This window comes from Canis lupus, chromosome 13 (genome assembly GCF_048164855.1).
Source record: "Canis lupus baileyi chromosome 13, mCanLup2.hap1, whole genome shotgun sequence".
NCBI lineage: Eukaryota > Metazoa > Chordata > Mammalia > Carnivora > Canidae > Canis > Canis lupus.
Window position 1 is genome coordinate 3,524,823 of NC_132850.1, and position 6,585 is coordinate 3,531,407.

The window sequence follows — 6,585 nt, forward strand, 5'->3', positions numbered from 1 at the left end:
TACTCTTTTTAATGGCTGCATTGTGCATAATCCTGCTCAAACTGCCCTCTTGTTGATGGAAATTGAGCTTCTTTCCTGAATTTTGCTGTTACTGTTTAATGCTGCAAGGGGCTTGCCTGTATTTACCCTTGAACGCTCTTGGGAATATCTCTGTGGAATGGATTCCTAGAAGGGGAATTACTGGATCAGAAGATCCGAGCAAAGAAAACTGGGAGAACCACTGCCAAATGGTTCCTTTTTTTTTTTTTTTTTTTTTTGCCAGATGGTTCTTGAAGCGGCTGTTCCCACTCGCCTTCCTGCCAGCACCATGACACAGTGCCCGCTGCCTCACGACCTTGACCACCACACTGGACGTTAGCAGTGGCTTAAATTGTTACCTCCCTGAATTCAAAGAAAAGAAATCTTGTTTAATTTCTATTTCTTTATCAATAAAAATGTTGTGTATTTGTATTGCTTCCCCTAAGAGTTACTTGTTCATACTCTTGCCTGTGTTTGTGCTGGGCTGTTTGTCTTTTTGTTTACTGTATTATGAGACTTCCTTATGTATGATGAATAGTAAACCTTTGTCTTTTGTAAATGTTGCAAATATTCTGTTGCTGGTCCCTTGACTTTGGTTAAAGTATCTTTTGCTTTTGGAGTTGTTAATTTTTATATCATTAAATCTCTCCATTTATTCTCCCCTCCATAGCTTCTGGATTTAAGTTAAGAACAGGAATGCTCTGGCCCTGGCCCTCCTCAGAGATGGGCAGAGACGCAGATGGAGTCGTGCTTCTGCAGGGGCTCTGCACACAGCGCAGTCAACAGTCTGGGCCCTGGGACTTAGAGCCAAGCCCCGCTCTCAAGGTCATACAGACCTGGATGAAAATTCTGGCTTCAAACTACATATAGGACATCTGGCAAAGCCACTTTACCACTTGGAGCCTCTGTTTTTGTTTTTCTTTCTAATCTAAAATAGGTATAAATACATACACACCCAACTGGTCAGATTAAATGAGCTAAAGGCTGATGTGTGTGGGCTCAGCACAGTGCCTGGCTCCAGGGACGTTCCCAATATGTGGCCGCTGTTGCCAACATAAGTACAAGAGGTGCCGAGTAAGCAGCAGCTGGTAACAGTGTCCAGAACAGGAGGGCAGTGTGGGGACGGTGACTTCAAACTATGTCCCAAGTAAACGGTGGAAGGACAGGGCTCTTGTATCTGCAGAGGGAGACCCAGAGGGAGAAGTAGACATTTGCTGTTTACACCTTTCCAGAACCCAGTCATCTTCCTGCTAAAAGGTTTCCCCAGATTCTCTTTGGGGAACCAACTCTCCTTCATTTAGTTTGGGTAAGTATGCCTGTTCCTCTATATATGATTCAAAACAAAATAATACTTTACTGGAGCATGAGCATAGAAATCCCAAAAAATTCTTTAGTTTTTTATGACTATTTTGAAATAGTTATATTTTACCTCCTCTTTCTCCTCCTCCTCTTCTTCACATCAAAGTCTTTCAAATTTCCTACTAAACACATGCCCTGAATACATGAGCTGGCTGCTTGTGAGGTCATCCAGTACAGATCCATAATATCTCACCTATTTCTCCCAGTGACCTGAATTAATACATTATTATTCCAGGCTATGTAGAGGCAGGTAAGCTAAGGCTCGTGGAGGCGAAGTGACTTGCCTACCACCACACAGCTAGTAATTTATGGAATTTAATGTACTTAGGATAGTATGTATAATAAGAGCTATTTAAGTGTTAACCCAGCTGCTGTACAAAGGGAACCAGAAAAATTTTTGAGTGCCTTAAAGAGTAGAAAATCCTATTTCTAGCTTGACTCATTCAGAGCCAGACTGCTTCCTTCTTGTTGCTCTGCCGTTCATGACACCAACTTCATGAGCCAGGATAGCTACTCAAAGTCCAAGGTGGCTCTTTTGTTCTTTGGGGGCTGGGTGTTTGGGGCTGGCATTTTGTTGGGGGGATTTTTGGTGGTTTTTTTTGAGAGGGGGTGTCTTTGTCTGTGGAGTGGAAGCTGAGTCACAGACGCCTCCATGCCCAGCTCTAAGGAAGAAGTTAGCAAGGAGATAAGTACAACATTTTAAGGCCCAGATACACACATTACTTCTACCCAGATTCTCTTGACAAGAATTTACTCACAGTAAATTGAGTAAATTGCAGCATAGCTGCAAGGAGGACTGAGGAATATGCTTTCTATTAGCACAGAAGATGAGAAGGATGGATTTTTTTAAAGATTTTATTTATTCATGAAAAACACAGAGAGGGAGGCAGAGACAGGCAGAGAGAGAAGCAGCCTCCCCACAGGGAACCTGATGCCGGACTCGATCCCTGGACCTCGGGATCATGACCTGAGCCAAAGGCAGACACTCAACCACTGAGCCACCCAAAATCCTTTGTCCAGAGCAAATTTTGATGGACAACCAGCAGTCTCTACCACAGCAGGTGGTAGTAATAAGTGACTCAGTTGAGATTAGAACTCAGATATCCCAGGCCCCAGGATATTTGGTGTGGGTGGGGAAGACGTCAGAGGACATGTATGAAGAGAACTGTTGGAACTGGGAAGAGTGTCAGTCAGCCATCACTGTGGATGTGCACCTTGGGTAATTCACTTTCTCTCTTTGAGCCTATGAGAGTAGAAAATCCCAGGTGACAGTGTGTCCAACGGCCAAGTGGCCTGAGTGAATAGGGCTTCATTGGGAAAGGCAACATGTCAGTGTGTTAGCACGTAGGGTGGTGGTCAGAAGAGTGAGTGACATACTTGAAGTAGACAAGGGCCACAGAGGGATGGCCCTGGAGTGGCAGGCTGAGGAGTCTGAACTTGATCCTGTTGGTAACGGAGAAAGGGGCATGGAGTCTTTGTGCAGGATGGGAAAAGGGTTAGGTTTGTCTTTTGGAAAGATCACTCTGACTGCTATGAGTAGAATGAATTCAATAGGGTCGCAGTGGAGAAATGGAGGCCACTGAGAAGGCTGTCACATAGATTCAGGGTGACAGAAGGGCCCCAAGAAAGAGGTGGCATGGTGGGGTCCATTGGAGAGATGGTAAAGACAGAGGAATGAGCCTTAAGAGAAATTTGGTTTGAAAATGCGTGGCACACAACATCTGGCATAGACACTCTTGTTGAATGAGCTATACATTTAGGATTATTTAGGATGAGGTGAGTGGCTTTAAGTGACAGAATAACAGCAGCTTGGCTAAAATACACCAGGTAGGTGGTCCAGGGCTGGTGTGGTTATCACAGTGCTTATACCTAGGCTTCTCTGCCTCAATGCTTTGTCACTCATGGCTTAGACCTCATGGTCCCAAAAAGACTGTTCCGGCCACTGTATCAACATCCCAGCCAGAGAGGAGGAAAGAGCAGGAGGGCACTTTCTGGAAGGTGTCCACACCTAACCACAAAAGAGGCCCAGAAATGTTGTCTTTATTCTGAGTGGCCGTGCGTCTAAGTAGAGTTGGGGGCGGGGGCGGGGGGGAGGTTCTACTACTACTAGGAAGAAAGTGGGAATGGATATTAGGGGTAAAATGCAGTCTCAAAAATGGGCTACCGAAGTGGAGGCTACAGGGAAAAGAGGAGGCAAAATGATCCCCGGGGTGAGGGTTGGAGGACAGGTGGCTCTTCCCCACAGTGGGAGCAGGAGGGCAAGCAGGTTGGGAGACTAGGATACGACCAGCATGGCCACAGCGGGACATCGGAGTTGGTGACCCGCTGGAGGCAGATTGGAGAAATGGGTCAAGTGATGGTTGGCTCAGCAGTGAGGTCTGGACTGAGAAGAAGTGTGTTTTGGAGTCATTAGGACATCAGTGGTCGCCTTGGGGATGGCCATACAGAGTAACCCAGAAAGTGGCCGAGGACAGAACCGTGGGGAACACAAGAGAAGGGAGCGACAGCCTGAGGAGCAGCTGGGGAGGCAGGAGGAGAAGCAGCAGCGAGGAGGTCATGGAGGCCACCGAAGGAGGTGGTCAACAGCATCTAATGGTGTTGAAACACCAGACACAATGAGGGCTGTTGAGTTTGGCAACCGGGAAGAGAAAACTTTCCCAAAGCAGGTCAGGGGAGTAGAGGGCGGAGGTCAGCAGGGCAGCGGGAGGTGAGAAAAGAGGAAGGGTCAGCAAAGGTGGGTGGCTTGGTTAGGTCATCTTTGGGACCTCAGTGTTTTCATGGGTCAAGTGACCGGAGAAGCCTGGGGCTTCTCCGTTGGGTTTTCCCCAGGGCTTGACCCCCAGAGTGGGGACTCGAGGTGAGATGCAGCACCCCACTTTGCTCGGCAGGTGGCAGCACTATACCAAGTGACGTTGTTGCATATCAGTGTGTTTGGGGGGAAGTGAAGCTTGGTTCCCGGAACAGCAAAGCTTTGGGGGTTTTCTCCATCTCAGAGGCAGAGGCGAGCCTTGAGCAGAGGAGAGCCTTGAGTTCCTGAATGGAACTTTGGGTTCAAATCCTGGCTGTCACATCCTGGCGGTGTGACCCTGAGTAAGTCTTGCTTCCTCGGTGACAAACTGGCGATGATAACAAGTGCAAACCCCCAAACCCCAAATCACAGGTCACTGGATGTCTCTAAGTGGGTGTGGTTGTGTCTGGTGGTCTTGGGGACAGATTCAGGGCAGGGGTGGGCATGGGCTCAGGCTCAGAAGCAGAGGGAGGTTGACTCTGACCAGACGTGGCAGGGGGGTACCTGTGGTCACCCAAGGACTGGCTGGAGCGGTGGTTTGAGAATCAGAAAAGCGGGGCTCAGGCTCTGCTGGTGAGGGAACTGAGGCTCCCAGCGAGGAGGAAACGACGTCACAGCATTCACCTCCCTCAAACAGGCAAAGGCGTCAAAACCAACGTTTGGAAAAGAATTGGATTTTTAAAATACCCTTTAAAGCATTGAAATCGTGTCACGGGAAAATCAAAACTCTGTGGGACTTATTTGCCACTGCGGTGTGGTTTTGTGTTTTCTATGCTTCTGACTTTTTTTTTTTAAGATTTTATTTATTTATTCATGAGAGACACACAGAGAGGCAGAGACACAGGCAGAGGGAGAAGCAGGCCCCATGCAGGGAGCCCAATGCGGGACTCGATCCCAGGATCCTGGGATCACGCCCTGAGCTGAAGGCAGACGCTCAACCACTGAGCCACCCAGGCGTCCCTACGCTCCCGACTTCTGAAGGTGTCCGTCTCCTCTGGTTCCTGTTTAACCTGCACATTCTGGGAGAGCCACCCTGCCACCTACACTGTCCTCCCTTGGATGACACAGGGCACATTAAGGACCTGAGAGAAGGGAGACCACCCAAGGACAAACCTCGGGTCAAGGATCTCGGGCTCAGCTCTAGGCTCCTCCCTGGATTATTGGGCTTCAGTTTCCCCCTCTGAAAAACACAGCTGTTGGGCCAGCCAGCCCTGGGAGCCTTGGCAGTCCTGACTTTTTATGAAGGCTTTTACTTCTCCTTGAGCTTCCCTGACCATTCCTCCTAAAATTGCCTCTCCTCCATCGCTGCTACCTTCCTATTTCCATTTTCTTGTCTTCAGAGCTCTGACCACTCCCTGAAATTATCTTGTTTGGCTTTTGGTTCGTTTATTTTCTGTCTAGACAGTCATCTGCTATCTACTGCGTGTGAGCAGGGACTTTGTGAGTTTCGGAGAACCACAGTGACCTTGGCACCAAAAAAGTGCTTGGCACATAGTTGAGATGAACAAACAATTGTAGAATAAGTGAATGAAAGGCAGAGAACACAGCCCATGACTCTCAGAGGCGAGTCCTGGAGTCTCCATTCTCAACCCACGAACTGCTCAGCCCTCCATACCGCTCTCTCTTCCAGATATGCTGGTCCTAACTAATGGGGTGTCCTGGTGGGGTGTCCCGGCCCCAGAGTCCGGGCTCCTTCCTGGCTCCAGGTTGGGTCTAAGACACCACGCTGAGGTCTTTACTGACGCCTTGTGGCCATGGAGACATATAACAGGGAGTGGGAGGGTTCCCAGGTGGTTGATGGTCCATCCAGGTGCTTCTGGCCCTCCAGGAGCTGAAGTGATGCCTGGGAGGAGTCATAAGGTCCTGGAGAGGAGCTATGGGAGGGCCTAGCAGGAGGGAGGGTGGGAGGGAAGGGCACAACACACCCAGGTTCTGAGCTGGCAGGGCAGCCTGGGTCTTGGGCCTCAGGATCCTCCTCCAGGCTATTTTCCAGCAATCTTTCTCCTTACTTCCAGGAAGTCCTCCATGTCTCCCACCCACTTTAGAGGCTGTGCAGACAATTAAAAAAAGAAGAAGAAAGAGGAAAGAAAGAAAAGAAAGAAAAAGAAAGAAAGAGAAAGAAAGAAAGAGGAGGAGAGGAAGAAGGAGGAGAGGAAGAAGAAGAAGAAGAGGAGTCTGATGCCCCCAGAAGCCATTGGGGCAAAAATAAAGGTACGTAAGGAGAGTTTAAAGAATGTTCTGCTTGTGATATGCATTGTAAACCTTTGACCTCACTGCCTCCTATGAGCCCCCCCTTAGTAGCTTAGCTGTGTTAGTCGGGTCTTGCTGCGATACGCTGTGAAACAAGCCAACCCAAAGTCTCAGCGGCCTATAAACTCAAGTATCATTTCACACTCCTGAGCCTGTAGGTCAACTGCAGT